General features: G+C 42.6%; 1 protein-coding gene across 3 annotated transcripts in view; it reads left to right on the top strand.

The window, feature by feature from the left end:
• Positions 1 to 8905, top strand: part of LOC148506418 (V-set domain containing T-cell activation inhibitor 1-like) — a 195604-nt gene extending 186699 nt beyond the window's left edge. For all 3 annotated transcript variants that reach the window (XM_088446793.1, XM_088446792.1, XM_088446791.1), the window contains one exon: positions 6504 to 8905. The gene's annotated coding sequence lies outside the window, so the exon portion shown is untranslated. The remainder of the gene's footprint in view (positions 1 to 6503) is intronic.
• The last annotated feature ends 8712 nt before the right edge of the window (positions 8906 to 17617 follow it).

Here is a 17617-nt window from a genome sequence, read left to right as displayed (position 1 = left end):
GGGAAGAGATAGAGGAGGCCAGGAGATGCTGGGGATAAATAGGGACATAATATAGTGCACCTGGCCTCATGGGGAAGGGCCAGGGAAGAGATAGGGGAAACCAAGAGATGCTGGGGATAAATAGGGACATACTATAGTGCACCTGAGAGAGGGCCATGGCCTCATGGGAAAGGGCCAGGGAAGAGATAGGGGAGGCCAGGAGATGCTTGGGATAAATAGGGACATAATATAGTACACCTGAGAGAGGGCCATGGCCTCATGGGGAAGGGCCAGGGAAGAGATAAGGGAAACCAAGAGATGCTGGGGATAAATAGGGACATACTATAGTGCACCTGAGAGAGGGCCATGGCCTCATGGGAAAGGGCCAGGGAAGAGATAGGGGAGGCCAGGAGATGCTGGGGATAAATAGGGACATAATATAGTGCACCTGAGAGAGGGCCATGGCCTCATGGGGAAGGGCCAGGGAAGAGATAGGAGAGGCCAGGAGATGCTGGGGATAAATAGGGACATAAGATAGTGCACCTGAGAGAGGGCCATTGCCTCATGGGGAAGGGCCAGGGAAGAGATAGGGGAGGCCAGGAGATGCTGGGGATAAATAGGGACATAATATAGTGCACCTGAGAGAGGGCCATGGCCTCATGGGGAAGGGCCAGGGAAGAGATAGGAGAGACCAGGAGATGCTGGGGATAAATAGGGACATAATATAGTGCACCTGAGAGAGGGCCATGGCCTCATGGGGAAGGGCCAGGGAAGAGATAGGGGAGACCAGGAGATGCTGGGGATGAAATAAGAGGCAGCTACAAGTGAGAATGATAATAAACAGACATGTGACAGGCCCAAACAGCGCCCCCTGACCCGTGGTGCCCTGTATGATGGCACCGGCCGCACTTCCCTAGCTACTGCCCTGTATAATATATATATATATATATATAGAGCAAACAACAATACCCCCTTTGCGCTAATTTAGAGAAATCAAACAGCTTGACGGATAAATTTTAAAGAGCTGCACCTTACTCCTATATCACTGTTAGAAAGATATAGTGGATAGACACAAAAAGACAAGAGGAGAATAAAGGGCTCTTATAGTTTAAATGAAACAGACTTTTTATATATAAAAAAAACACCAATTGGTACACTCTACTGGAAGATAATAGATAACCATAAAAATGATCAGTCCAATATCAAGAGAAGGAGTAAAAATGTCCTTTTTCACTTAGAGGAGCTGTTGTTGTAAAACTCTAGTTTCTTCTTTATAGGAATTGTAGATGCACTGTTTTTTTTCTGATACATGACAATTCTTTGCAGTTTTCACTGAAAGACACCCTCACACCAAAATACACCCGGAAGAGGGCCACAATGGCCACTATCAGTAAATGAAGAACACTTTCTTATTTAAAAGATGTATAATTTTAATAGCATAAAAGATTTTTATGTCTATAAAAAAGCTTACACTCAACGAAAGCATACAAAAAAATTAAGACCCCAACGCGTTTCATTCCTCAATGGAACTTCATCAGGGGTACATCATTGTAGCAATAAACCCGCAGTCCTATTTGTGACAAGACGAGATCACACCACAAAAAACAGTTCTCCCGCTACAAATTTTTTTGGGGGATGAAATGATTCACTTGACAATTTGTTTAAAATTCATGGACAGGATGCAAACAGTGAATAAATTTGCATTCCAATCCTTTACCACAGAAGCCAAAAGATAGCTGGTTCAGCAAAGCTGTACCTATCCATTTTTATGGTTATCTATTATCTTCCAGTAGAGTGTACCAATTGGTGTTTTTTATATATAAAAAGTCTGTTTAATTTAAACTATAAGCGCCCTTTATTCTCCTCTTATATATATATATATATATATATATATATATAAAAAGACGTGTGTGGGTGTGTGTGTGTACATTTAATATATCTATTCTTATTAGCGCAGTCCCATCTTTCTCTTTCAGTTTCTGGTCACCTTTTGTGGAATTATCACTATTCCTCATTGGAACTAGCAGCTATTTTTGTCTATACACTAATATGCACTAATATACACTAATATACAATAATAAGCACTAATATATGCTAATATGCACTAATATACGCTAATATGCACTAATATGCACTAATATATACTAATATACAATAATAAGCACTAATATACGCTAATATGCACTAATATGCACTAATATATATACTAATATACAATAATAAGCACTAATATATGCTAATATGCACAAATATACACTAATATACAATAATAAGTGCTAATATACACTAATATACACTAATATGCGCTAATATATGCTAATATACAATAATAAGTGCTAATATACACTAATATGCACTAATATACGCTAATATACACCAATATACACTAATGTACTGCCCCGCACTAAGTGTCTGACAAATTTGAAGCAGCCAGCCTAACCAATACTCTATTTTCCAATAATCCAGTCAGATGTGATCTGAAGAACTGAGTTTATTATTCAATAGAGGAACTTGCGTGGATGTACACAGATCGATGCGCATAAACAAGTGTGCACGTGTGTGCGCATGTGTGATGTGATGAGATAAGTGACGATAAGTAATGGTAAAACTGGAAACAAACAATAAAAAGCGATTATTATATGTACATGGGAATGCAAGGCAAACATATACATAACATGGAATATGCAAACAACATGAAACATACAGTATGCAAAGTACAGGATGCAATGTCACATAGTACAGCTAACATGCATTACTGACTAAGCAGTTCTACAGTATGATGGCACAGTTGAAGCTTAGAACTCACCATCAGATGCTGTACCAGGTTGAGCATATGTAATGATGACTGTCTGGGACCATGTGTGTGGTGGAAATGGCTGCTTACAGCTCCTTTAGCCCAGAATGCATTGCTAGACTGCTATGGAATGTTAAGAAGGACAAAATAAATCAGATTTAAGATGCTACTATCCTGACCACTAGGTGGGGCTGCTAATGTGAGTTAGTGTAACATAACAAACCCTATGCTGAAGGCATGACACTCCCCATCTGGTATCACTGATACCACATATTTAAACTATAAGTAGGTAACAATAAGAAAAGTTCAGACACTGGTCTGAGAAACAACTTAGTCTCTCCTTGCTTACAGATCTTGACCTCGACCTTACAAACTTTTCCGTCCTTTCTTGGGAACGTCTTGGTGACAATACTCAAAGGCCACTCATTACATTGTGACTGGCAATCTCTGAGAAGCACAATGTCACCAGGTTTTAGGTTGGGTTTGGCAACTTGCCACCTGGTCCTTGGCTGCAGGGTAGAGAAATATTGTCTTTTCCACCTGTTCTAAAGGTGTTTGCTAGACTTTGAACTTGCCTCCATTGTCGTTTGAATAAGTCTTTGTTGGTGAACTCTCCGAAATGGAGCATAGATAGTCCCGGTCTTCTGAGTAAGAAGAGTAGCAGAAGTAAGCAGAAGCGGATCTTCTGGGTCATTAGAAACTGAAGGCAAAGGTCTAGCATTGAGGATAGCTGAGACTTCAGCCATGAAAGTTGTTAAACTCTTGTGAGTAAGTCTTGCAGTACCTACTTGTAGGAATATGGAATCAAGGATTCTGCATATGATGCCAATCATCCTTTCCCATGTACCTCCCATATGAGAAGAATGAGGCAGGTTGAAAGTCCATGTACAACTTTGCTCATTGAGGTATCTCTCTACACCTTTAGTGTTGATGTTCAAGCAAATTTGTAGTTCTTTGGTTGCGTAAATATTTTGACAGTGATGACAACCTTTACATTCAGTCACTCTTAGAAATGTTTAAATGAACGGGCTATATGAGTTAGGCAGGTAATTGCTCTAAGAAGTGATTTCCAAGTTGAGAATCTTTGGAATCTGTGTGGCTCAAGTTGACAATGTGAGATCATGGTACAGATCGTAGTTACTTGTGGACGGATTTCCACATCAGTATCTGCGTCTACTAGCTCAAATGTGTCACCTACAGGATTGTTCCTATCCGTTTCCTAGAAGAACTCCGGTCCTCTGAGCCATGAAGTGTCTTTAAGGAGACTGGCTGAGACGGCTCTTGTAGCATGATCTGCAGGATTGTGAGCAGTAGATACATAGTGCCATTGTTTTGGATTGGTGGACCTCCTGATCTCTAGCATGCGGTTACTGACGTAAACATGGAATCGCCTTGTCTCATTGCAGATGTATCCTAACACTACTTTACTGTCTATGTAGAATTCTGCTCCTGAGAGTTCAATTGACGACTCAGATGAAATGAGCTCAACTAATTCTATGGCTAGCACTGCAGCACAAAGTTCTAGCCTGGGTATGGTATGCTCTGGAAGTGGTGCTAACTTCACTTTGCCCATGACAAACCCAATATGATACTGGCCTCTAATATCCACAGTTTTAAGATATGCAACAGCGGCAATTGCTTGGATTGAAGCATCAGAAAATACACATAGTCTCTGGTTTTGTACTTCTGTAGAAGACACAGGAGCATATGAATGTGTAATATAAAGGTTGGTTAAGGTGGACAGAGAACTTTTCCACTCCTCCCACAAATCTCTTTTCTGAGGAGACAGTGGTGCATCCCAGTCGGATGACTCGCAGGTTAGGTCTCTGAGCAAGGCTTTACCTTGGATAGTGATAGGAGTAGCAAATCCTAAGGGGTCATACAAGCTGTTTATAACAGATAAGACACCTCTGCGGGTGTAGGTTCTTTCCTCACTGTTCACTTGGTAGGTAAAGGAGTTGGATTTTAAGTCCCATAAGAGTTCAAGGCTACGTTGAGCTGGTGGAGAATCAGTTCTTAAACCTAAATCCCTTAAGTCACTGGTATGATCTTGAGAAGGGAAGGCTTCCATCACTCTTTTGCTATTGGAAGTTATTTTGTGAAGCCTGTGATTAGAGCAGGTAAGCATTTCCAGAGCTCTCTTGAGGAGGCTGATTGCTGTCTCATCCATTGGCATAGATTTTAAAAAGTCATCTACATAGAAATCTTTTTCCACAAGTTGTCTAACTTCAGAACCATACTCTAGCTCACCCTCTTGAGCTGAACATCTGAGTCCATAGATGGCAACTGCAGGGGAAGAGCTGTTACCAAAGATGTGTACCCTCATGCGGTACTCTGCAATATCTTTAGAGGGGTTGTTGTCTCTGAACCAAAGGAATCTTAGGAAATTCCTGTCACTTTCCCTCATGAGGAAGCAATGAAACATTTGTTGAATGTCAGCTGTGAAGGCAATAGAGTCCTTTGGGAAACATATGAGTACTCCAAGGAGTTTGTTGTTAAGGTCTGGTCCTGTCAGGAGAACATCATTTAAGGAGATGCCTTCAAACTTGGCGCTGGAACCAAACACGACTCTGATCTGACCTGGCTTCTTTTGGTGGTATACTCCAAACATTGGTAAGTACCAGCATTCATCTGTGTCTTTAAGAATGGGAGCTATCTCAGCATGACCGTTCTCAAATATTTTGTCCATGAAAGAGAAGAAGTGATCTTTCATTTCTGGCTTCCTGTGGAAGTTGCGTTTCAGTGAAGAGAAGCGTTTAAATACTTGTTCTCTGTTGTTAGGTAGGCGCCGTCTGTGTTTTAAAGGGTAGAGGTGCAACCCAACTGTTGGCATCATCTTTGACTAGTCCCTTTTTCATTATTTCCAGGAATAGATTGTCCTCTATGGACATTGTGACTTGGTCATCCCTTTTTGTTCTTTGAAAGACTGTGCACCCCAAATGTTCTTGGTAGCTGTCACAGAATTGGTTGTCACTAGGCGAGTCCATGACAGTGCAGTGTGGTAGTTCCTTTATGAAGAAGTGATTGTGACATGGTTGAAATAGAGAAGGGCGTCCGTTTTCTGCCCCCAAACAGCATGCTGCGGCTTAGGGGGCACTGCGATCGATCTCGCAGACACTGATAGGCACATGGGCAGTACAGATCCTGCACATAGGCCAACCGGCCACCATCAGCGCTGTATGCGAATCATCGAGTTTGTGTATAACTCTTAATCAGGTCCAGTATAACTAAGAGAAGAGAAATCGTCTACGTTACTGGCGTTTTTCTTTTATAAACGGGGAGAAGAGAAAAAAATATGTATTTTCTCCAGCTGAGATACCGGAACAGAGGTTTTATGTTTACTACATAGAGCCCAGATTTCTGTTTTCTTCATCGTTACAAGAGACAGCAGCAGTACAGCGCCGTTATTTCACTTCATTATTTCATTACTTTATTAATTACTGAGTTACTTTGTTACTGCATGACTTTGTTACTTTACGTTATTACTTTGTTACTTCATTACTTTATTATTTACTTTGTTACTTCATTAGCAAATTTCTCCCATCAGGACATCACATACTATTTTTTTGGATGGGCACAAACACATTTTTCCTTTGCTCTGTCTTCATTTAGTATGGTGCTGTGATAGTTATTATGTCTCATTTCATTCTTATGCATTTAGTTTACTATTTTGTGTAAATAATACACATTTTATAACTAATTTTTTCTCTCTGTATTTGTTTTTCTCCAGCATTTGGCCTCTCGGCGTTGGACAGTTTGAAGTTTGAAGCTTTCTCCTGAATTATTTTCCTCTCCCCCTATGCGATTATTATACATATAGTGGTGAATCCAATTACTGCAGGTGCGAAATTGCAAAAGTGAGTTTGTTTCATAAAACTCGCAAACATTGCACAAATGCGCATTCCAGAGAAATGGGGTAATCGCCACAAATGTGAGTGAACTTTCTACAAAATGCGACCTGGAAGAAGTGCATGACAAATTGGGGAGACCATCGTAGACTCCCAAAAAGTGACACCTTCATTAGCAGAATCCTACAGAATCCTGTCAGTGGTCATAAGGAAAGTACTGGAGGTTTTTAAAGTACAATGGCTGATTTATGCACTTTTAAAATATGATTTTTTTTTATAAAAGCTAACTTTTTTTTGTTTAGTAACAAACAATTAAAAGTAAAATGCAAACAAAAGTAAAAAAAAAAAAGGTGATTTTGTGGTAATTTGAGTCCACATTTATTGTTTTAAAATATGTAAAGAATATTATATAAAGTAATGTAAAAAAAAAAAAGACTGATTTTGGGGTGCATAAACTAAGGAAAAAGTTGATTTTGAAGTAATTTGAGGTCATTTTATTCAACACCCAAAATAACATGTGATTATTGGACCAATTCAGCTAATTGAAATCTTGTAAATGTCCAATTAGTCATTAGGGAGGGTGTCGAAGGGGTTCTGCATGATGACCCCACAATCTGACCTTAAAATAAAGATTTTCCCTACCTACTCACCCTCAGTGGGGGGGGGCACAAAAAACACAATTTCCTCTGAGAAAAAAAGAGAGTTTGGAATCGGATTGCAATTGTGCTTCGCAGTGCGAGTTTGCAGCGAGAACTGCTCGCACTACCCAAATTGCACCTAATTGGATTGCTCTATATAGTATATTAGATGGGTGAAATGCAATATTTGCCGTGCGTTTGCCTTAAGTTGTTTGGTTGGGTGCTTTATTATTTTCATAATCAGAACTTTACACAATCGCTAGTTGCTTAAACAAATGTATCATCATTAGATTTGGCTGTCATGTATCGGTAGCTGTCATTTGCTGGAAAAACTGAATATTAGAGATGTGCGCGGACCCCCATACTTTGGTAATGATTTTGGCTCTGAAACTATTTTCATGCTTGGTTTTGCCCCCAAAAATCTAAGGCCCTCATTCAGACCCGGTCGTTAGATGCAAGCGGTCGCTCTGAATGAGGGCGGCCTCCTGGTCGCTAGCTAAGCTGTGGGTTACCACCCACAGCTCTAGCGAGCGACCAGGGTGATCGTCGCGAAGGTCAAGACCATCACGGCCATCGGGGCTTGTGACGAAACCCTAAGGTTGGGCCTCTGCAACCACAAGCCCCAGGGAGCTTTCTGCTCTGATCGAGCAGGAAGCTCCCCACTGACATCACTGCTGTCAGAGGGGCCACCCCCAAACGGCAAGCATTCCATCGGGAACGCCTCCGTATGGCCGGCCACCCCCACTGCCCGCCTCCCAAATGGGGCGAGCTGTCATTCAACATCGACAGCTCGCCCCCTTTGGTGCAAGACCCATAGCGACAGAGTGCCCATCGCTAGCCGGGTCTCGCACATGCACACGTCGGAGCCAGCTCCGACGTGCGCATGCCCAGTGGATCAACATCGACCCGGTTGCGAGCACTCAGCGCTTGCGACCGGGTCTGAATGAGATCCAAAGTGTGTTTTGGTTTTGAATTTCATTAAAGATGGTCTGTAAAGCTGGACCACACCCCATCAGTAATGGTGGTCCTAATGATCTAAGGAGTCAGAGGGCACCAATTAAAGTTGAAAGTTGAAAATAACTTCATAGCAGAAATAAAACATCAAGAGACCAGGGATAAAGTTCACAGTGCGCTACAGTATAACAAAGCAGCTAGTAGTATAGATTCCCAACACAAATGCACACAGAATTAGGAATACAACTCCACCTGCGCTTTTACACAGAATGCATGTATGTTTCCAATTTCAGGTGTTACTCCTCAAGTGTCCTAGATGCACCCATCCAGGTGTTGACTCTCCCCACGTTGATAATTACAACGCAGAATCGGGGTACACATTACGCAATCCGACATGCTATATCGTTCTGATTTTGTTTGGAACAATATATTGTGCAATGTATCATGTAGACTGCATCCAGCTAAAGACTCCAATGCAAACACATTTCATCAGGAAGTGATTCATTTACAAGCTGTACAATAGCCCAGGAAAGGATAAAGCTGGAGCTCAGCCTGATTCTGCCATAGCCGGGAAAGGAAAAGATGCCGCTATTATTTTCCATCATGTACTTTGTGGAATGACCCATTTGATGAGCAGGTTATATATTGCTTCATATAAGTAGAATTGAAGAAAGATGGGAAAATGATCTAAGGTGATACAGATATGAAAGAACGAAATAAAATATATACTTAAACCAAAGAGGTCGTCGAAATTGAGATTTCTCCTTTTCTAAAATGATTCACTCCGTAGAATGGGATATGTAAGTGAAACAAAAACATAAAAAACATATGTGAAGTAATGTCAAAATTAGATACACATCAAAATAACAAGATTTTTCCCCTTTGTGTTCTAAAGCAGAAGCAGAAGAAGAAGAAGAAGAAGAAGAAGAAGAAGAAGACGAAGACGGTGGTATCTGAATTTTTCTTTTACTCCAAGGTAGATGTCAAACAATCAAGTTGGAATAGGACCTCACCACCGCAAAACCTAAAGATGGGCGTACCATAAAGTCACTTAGTGCGTGTGAGGGAAATACATATAAAGGTATCTTTCAATATACTTCACCGTGTGTCACACGAAGGACTAATATATAGGCGTACCCCAAATCACATGATGAAAAGTTGGGATCAACCTATAAAGGTATCGTTCCACTTCTTGGTGTTTAGTTCTCAGGAAAGGTCAAATCCAATGAGGGATTAAATGGATAGGAAATCCGTATACAGAGAAAAATGTATTGATGACGTGGCACACAGTGCATGGGGTATGACTTAAAAAAATGGTTTATTGACAATATAGGGATAATAAAACTAAAAACGAGCATAGTCCAAATTGGATATTAAAATTGACATCAGAATCCATGGTCAAATTATTGATGGAAATTATAAGCAATAATACAGTGGGCCTCATTCAGACTCGTCCGCAAGTGCTGAGCGCTCGCAAGCGGGTCGATGTTGAGGCCCTGTGCACGCGCAGCGGCTGAACTGCGCATGCGCAAGCCCCGGAGCAAGAGAGAAATTCTCTCGCTCCGGGGCTCACTACAAAAGGGGCAGCTGTCGATGGTGATCGACAGCTCGCACCGTTTTGTAGGTGGGGTAGGGGCGTTGCTGGCCAAACGGAGGCGTTTCAGAAGGAATGCCTGCCGTTTGGGGGCGGCCCCACTGACATCACTCGTGATATCAATGGTGAGCTTCCGGCTCAATTAGAGCCGAAAGCTCACTGGGGCTTGCAGCAGACGAGAGCCTACCACAAGGGTCTCATCACAAGCCCCGATGGTCTTGACCATCGCGACCATCAACCTGGCCGCTCACTAAAGCTGTGGGTGGTCACCCTCAGCTTAGCGAGTGGCCAGGAGGCCAGTGTTTTACAGAGAAGCGGCCGCCCTCATTCAGAATGAGCGCTCACATTTTGCGAGCGACTCTGAATGAGGTCCAGTATCTCCTCTTACAGGAAAAAGGTCCGGACTAAAACTCTTATTGGATCTACTGTATACCACAAAATATAAGTCCAGGTCTCTCTGATAGTCCAAAAGTTGCCCACAAATCTCTGTACCAATGCCGTTTCGATCCTCCGTGGATTATACCTTGATAAAGATCCACGGAGGATCGAAACGGCGTTGATGCAGAGATACAGTAGATCCAATACGGATACAGTAGATTCAATACGGGTTTTAGTCCGGACCTTTTTCCTGTAAGAGGAGATACTGTGGTATTGCTTCTAATTTCCATCAATAATTTTTGAACATGGATTCTGATGTCAATTTTAATATCCAATTTGGACTATGCTCGTTTTTAGTTTTATTATCCCTATATTGTCAATAAACCATTTTTTGAAGTCATACCCCATGCACTGTGTGCCACGTCATCAATACGTTTTTTCTGTATACGGATTTCCTATCCATTTAATCCCTCATTAGATTTGACCTTTCCTGAGAAATAAACAACAAAAAGTGGAAAGATACCTTTAGAGGTTGATCCCAACTTTTCATCATGTGAGTTGGGGTACGCCTATATATTAGCCCTTCGTGTGACACACGGTGAAGTATATTGGAAGATACCTTTATATGTATTTCCCACGCACGTACTAAGTGACTTTATGGTACGCCCATCTTTATATTTTGCGGTGGTGAGGTCCTATTCCAACTTGATTGTTTGACATCTACCTTGGAGTAAAAGAAAAATACAGATACCACCGTCTTCGTCTTCTTCTTCTTCTTCTTCTTCTTCTTCTTCTTCTTCTTCTGCTTTAGAACACAAAGGGGAAAAATCTTGTTATTTTGATGTGTATCTAATTTTGACATTACTTCACATATGTTTTTTATGTTTTTGTTTCACTTACATATCCCATTCTACGGAGTGAATCATTTTAGAAAAGGAGAAATCTCAATTTCGACGACCTCTTTAGTTTAAGTATATATTTTATTTCTTTCTTTCATATCTGTATCGCATTAGATTTTTTCCCCATCTTTCTTCAATTCCACATTTCTCTACCTGTTTAGGTATAGGGATTGAGATTGGGCTGACACAGTACCGTGCGCCAGAATTCTACTTATTTTTCTATTTTGTGCTTCATATAAGTGTATGAATATGACAGCAAGTAGTGTCTTCTGATTGCTTCAGTGATACCCCTAAGCAGCAGCTTTCCATTGTGTCCTATGGACCCTGTATTACTGGGGGTGTAGCCATGGTGGCGCTGTGGAGCACAGGATAGACAATCAGCCAGGGAATAATGATGTGTATGTACAGATATGCGCAGTTGGAATTAAAGAATGCAGAGGAGCTGAGATGTGTGCGGGTAAAGATAGAATCGCCCCGGAGGTCTATGCCTGCCAGATAGGAGACTGGGGGCAAGCGACAGCACTGAGGTGGAGTACCCGCCACTGTGTATGTAATGCTGAGTTTGCAGTCATTTATAAGTGTAAAGTGGACTAAGTGCTGGAGAGATGCGACTCCAGGCGCTGGAGAGATGTAACACCAAGTGCTGGAGAGATGTAACTCCAAGTGCTGGAGAGATGTAGCTCATAGTGCTGGAGAGATGTAACTCCAAGTGCTGGAGAGATGTAACACCAAGTGCTGGAGAGATGTAACACCAAGTGCTGGAGAGATGTAGCTCATAGTGCTGGAGAGATGTAGCTCATAGTGCTGGAGAGATGTAACTCATAGTGCTGGAGAGATGTAACTCATAGTGCTGGAGAGATGTAACACCAAGTGCTGGAGAGATGTAGCTCATAGTGCTGGAGAGATGTAGCTCATAGTGCTGGAGAGATGTAACACCAAGTGCTGGAGAGATGTAACACCAAGTGCTGGAGAGATGTAGCTCATAGTGCTGGAGAGATGTAACTCATAGTGCTGGAGAGATGTAGCTCATAGTGCTGGAGAGATGTAACTCATAGTGCTGGAGAGATGTAACTCCAAGTGCTGGAGAGATGTAACTCCAAGTGCTGGAGAGATGTAACTCAAAGTGCTGGAGAGATGAAACTCATAGTGCTGGAGAGATGTAACTCAGTGCTGGAGAGATGTAACTCATAGTGCTGGAGAAATGTAACTCATAGTGCTGGAGAGATGTAACTCATAGTGCTGGAGAGATTTAACTCATAGTGCTGGAGAGATGTAACTCATAGTGCTGGAGAGATGTAACTCATAGTGCTGGAGAGATGTAGCTCATAGTGCTGGAGAGATGTAACTCCAAGTGCTGGAGAGCTGTAACTCATAGTGCTGGAGAGATGTAGCTCATAGTGCTGGCGAGATGTAACTCATAGTGCTGGAGAGATGTAACTCATAGTGCTGGAGAGATGTGTGCACTTATTCAGTTTTGGTAAAAACCGAACACACCCAAACTCTGGGGTTCCAAGTAAAAACAAGTCCCTGCTGGGGTCTTCCTGTAAGTTCAGAACTCTGATCAAAAAACCAAATACTGGGTTTTGTATTACATGTAAATGGGTCCAAATTACATGATTTCAGCTGTTTTTATCAATTTTAAAGAAATCCAAAACTGAACACTTGAGGGGGTTTTGTGTGCAGGACATTAGCATTAGATGCCAGATTGTGTCTTGTAGTGGATTAAAAACACATGAATGTAATAGGACAGTGACCACCTAGCAAGAGAATAACTGAATGACCAAGCTGTGGTATATACAGTTTTGCTGGGGTATATACAGCTTTACTGGGGTATATAGTTTTGCTGGGGTATATACAGTTTTGCTGGGGTATATACAGCTTTACTGGGGTATATAGTTTTGCTGGGGTAAATACAGTTTTGTTGGGGTATATACAGTTTGCATACTAGTATAAAAGGAATTCTATTTTGCTATTCATTATTATAGATGTTCGGGTTGGTTCACTGAAATAGAAACACAACCTAAGTTAGGGGTTCCGAGTTGAATCGAGTCCCAGTTTGGAATCACTTTGGAATCCCGACTCGGGTATTCTTGCAATCCAGAACGTGAATATAAATACCGGATCTTGCGTGCCCCACCCTCGTGATTTCATGAGCTGTGAGGTGGTCAAAATTGACTGGAAATTGATGTTATTGATGTTAATATTTCTAAAGGAAGAAAAACAGGCCAAAATGATGTGATTTAGGTTTTATAAACGTTTAAAGAAATCCAAAACCAAATCTGAACCAAAACAATTTAGATTTTTTGCCAAAACCAAAATACAATGATGAATTAGAACCAGAACAAAAACACGGGGGTCTGCACCAGACATGCCTACTCTCCCGGGAAATGCGGGAGGTTCACGATTTTTTGGGTAACCTTCCGTACTCCCGGAAGAGTAGGCAGATCTCCCGCATCCTGCCCACTTCCTAATGGAGTTGGCAGGATGGCGAGATTTTACCTGGAATTTTAGGGTCCGTAGGGAAAGGGGCGAGGCTAAATGTAGCAAATCATGTGGCCTAATGACTTCTATCATCTGGCCCCGCCCCCTGAAGAGGAGCGCAACAGGTCCCCTCCTGCTGCTCCCGGAAAGCTGCCCAGGAATGTTGGTAAGTATGGTCTGCATTCATCTCTAGTATTTATATGTGTATAGGTGAGAGACAATAGTCCTGATTTACAGGTGGGCGCAGTACAGATATTGTACGCAAGCCGCCAATATTCTCAGCCTGGGCATGTGTCCAAGTTGCACTGCGCACGCTTCCCGATGGTTTCACGCCTGGGACACATTGTGAACATGCAGAGAAGTGGATGTCAGTGGGTAACAGGGGGTGTCTAGCCAGACCCGGGAATGTTGTGGGTGTATCGTGAACACCGATTGCAACTGTTTCCATATTTGCATTGATTTTGTCGGCCATGTTCAGGAATGACAATCTGCGCCTCCATAGCGCTGGTGCAATGTTTGATGGTGGGACTGATGTGCACCCGATGGTGCCTCTGTTTGAGCAAAGCAGCTTTTTTTAAAAACAGACGGTGGGCACCATCAGCATTGGCATAAAGCCACAGTAAAAAGCTGCGCTGGCATTAGCGTCCATCTCTGAATAAGGCTCAGTGTGTATATTCAGAATATAGGGCAGCATTCAGACTTCAGTGCAAACCTGCTGGTTTGAGGACAAGTCTGATGGCAGGGGGACTGCGCATACACATGTACAGAACGCGTCCAGCATCATCGCACAGCCTGATTGTGAGGCAGCAGTTCTGGTGGAGCACCGGGCAGCGTTCTGCAAATTGGGGGCGTGAACGCCTTTGTCATTCTGGGAAAATGGGGGTGTGTCTATAATACAGAACGCCTCCTGCAACATTACCATATTTACACGTATCAGCTGAGCCCAAGACGCAGCTGCTGTGTATAGCGTACATTCTGTGATAGCAGAATAAGCATTGCATTTTCTACAAAGTTATAATTAGGGAGGTGCTGCAGCAGCTGAGGTTAAGGGTTATATTTTGATTGACAAGAGAGACGCAGTTTGCTGGTTATTCACAGTAGAGAATTACTGATAGGAATTTAGTGCATATTAGTATAATCTTATATGTGTGGAATTATATGTTATTTACATGGCGATAATCACTTTCTACCTATCCCCTGCAATAATCATCACTGTGTGAAGCACCATATCATTAGTATGCTGATAATTTGTACTTGCATATTACCGCATCTTGCAACTTGGATGAGATTGTGCTAATAAATAAATTGTCAGGTTTATTCTGTTTATCAAGGTTGTCTCGTTAATTCATTTCCCTGTGTCTGGGCCTGGCCTCTCTGCTACAGTCTGGGAAGCCAGCAGCAGCCTCTTTTCCCATGCAGAGAACATCACAATTTAATGCCTATTTTTATACATAATTTTAAACATTACACCTCCTAAAAAATGATCAGATTCCTGTTTTTTACCTCTCCAATGACATCAGACAACAGAACTACCCCTCCGACCTTTGTGATTTTGAGGAAAATTATAGTGGTATGTAAATGGATTTATGCTTAGAGGAGCTGCAATGACATTTTGATTGTGTTGCTGTCCCTAATTTTACTTATTTTTCTCCCCTGATGACGCCTCCCCCCCTGTGACCCGGGGGCTGCTGCCTCACAGTTACAGGCAGATACATCTTCCCCAAGGTCAAAACCCCCTTCTGTTATCCAGGGATAATGCCCTATACTCCCCTGACCAGCTGTCCCCCTGCCCCTTCTCTGCCCTATGGACACACACATCTACCCAAAGGTCAAAACCCTCCTCTTCTGTTACCCAGGACACATGCCCCATCTGCCCCCCTCCCCCACCCTGCTGCAGTCATGTATCTGCCCCAGTGGTGTAACTATACATTTTGCTCCCCCCTGCCAAAAATGTTTCAGGCGCCCCCACCCCGCCCGAAAAACAAACACACCCAAAGACGACGTTTAAGGTATGTGGTTTCAAGATACAGTAATGGCCCTTACACATTATGACACACTAAGTAATGCCCCTTATAAAACATTATGCCACACCTTAATACCCCTATAACACATTATGACACATCGTAATGCCCCTTACACATTATGCCACGTATAACACATAATCACACACAATAATGCCCTTATAACACATTATGCCACATTGTAATGCCCCTTATAACACAATGCCACACAGTAAAGCCCTTTTTAACACATTATGCCACACCAAGCAATACCTCTAATACTGTAGTATATTATAACACACAGCATTGCCCATTACATCCCACCCTAAAAAATCTACATCACCAACCCTCCATAGGTTGTACAGTTTCTATGTCTATGTAGAACCAGATTATTGGGTACATAGTTATAACATGTAAACTGCATGTATAAAGTAAGTGCCCCTTATACAGTGCCCCCAGTAGTCAAGCCCCTTAAGCAATGCCCCCTATAGTAGTACCCCTTATGCATGGTCCTCTGTAGCTGTGCCCATATGCTGTGACTGACAGGAAGTGAGTGTTTGGGGGTGTTGATGGGGGGGATGGTCAGTACATTTGAACGCTGTTGCATGGGCATGCTTAAATTAGCCACTGCGACGGCATACGCAGCTTGAGTACTTACTGCATGCGACGAGGTTAGTAATTCACGAGTATGGTCAGACCTGTTGTAATTGTGCGGGAGGGGCTGATGTCACTCGATGTTCCTGAAGTATACCCAGGACTGCAAGGTATTAGAGATGTGAGATAGCAGTAGTGCGTGTCTCTATGCTGGCTGAGCTGTGGCTGATGTTACAGATGTATACACAGGACTGTGAGGTATTACAGATGTGAGATAGCAGTAGTGGGTGTCTCTATGCTGGCTGTGCTGTGGCTGATGTTACAGATGTATACACAGGACTGTGAGGTATTACAGATGTGAGATAGCAGTAGTGGGTGTCTCTATGCTGGCTGAGCTGTGGCTGATGTTACAGATGTATACACAGGACTGTGAGGTATTACAGATGTGAGATAGTAGTAGTGGATGTCTCTATGCTGGCTGAGCTGTGGCTGATGTTACAGATGTATACACAGGACTGTGAGATATTACAGATGTGAGATAGCAGTAGTGGGTGTCTCTATGCTGGCTGAGCTGTGGCTGATGTTACAGATGTATACACAGGACTGTGAGGTATTACAAATGTGAGATATCAGTAGTGGGTGTCTCTATGCTGGCTGTGCTGTGGCTGATGTTACAGATGTATACACAGGACTGTGAGGTATTACAGATGTGAGATAGCAGTAGTGGGCATCTCTATGCTGGCTGAGCTGTGGCTGATGTTACAGATGTATACACAGGACTGTGAGGTATTACAGATGTGAGTTAGCAGTAGTGGGTGTCTCTATGCTGGCTGAGCTGTGGCTGATGTTACAGATGTATACACAGGGTGAGGTATTACAGATGTGAGATAGCAGTAGTGGGTGTCTCTATGCTGGCTGTGCTGTGACTGATGTTACAGATGTACACACAGGACTGAGGTATTACAGATGTGAGATAGCAGTAGTGGGTGTCTATGCTGGCTGTGCTGTGGCCGATGTTACAGATGTATACACAGGACTGTGAGGTATTACAGATGTGAGATAGCAGTAGTGGGCGTCTCTATGCTGGCAGAGCTGTGGCTGATGTTACAGATGTATATACAGGACTGTGAGGTATTACAGATGTGAGATAGCAGTAGTGGGTGTCTCTATGCTGGCTGAGCTGTGGCTGATGTTACAGATGTATACACAGGACTGTGAGGTATTACAGATGTGAGACAGCAGTAGTGGGTGTCTCTATGCTGGCTGAGCTGTGGCTGATGTTACAGATGTATACACAGGACTGTGAGGTATTACAGATGTGAGATAGCAGTAGTGGGTGTCTCTATGCTGGCTGAGCTGTGGCTGATGTTACAGATGTATACACAGGACTGTGAGGTATTACAGATGTCAGTGGCAGTAGTGGGTGTCTCTATGCTGGCTGAGCTGTGGATGATGTTC

This window comes from Taudactylus pleione, unplaced genomic scaffold, assembly GCF_031769625.1.
Source record: "Taudactylus pleione unplaced genomic scaffold, aTauple2 ptg000405l, whole genome shotgun sequence".
In the NCBI taxonomy this organism is placed as follows: domain Eukaryota; kingdom Metazoa; phylum Chordata; class Amphibia; order Anura; family Myobatrachidae; genus Taudactylus; species Taudactylus pleione.
Note: the sequence above shows the minus strand (reverse complement) of the source record. Positions and strands in the feature narration are given on the sequence as shown.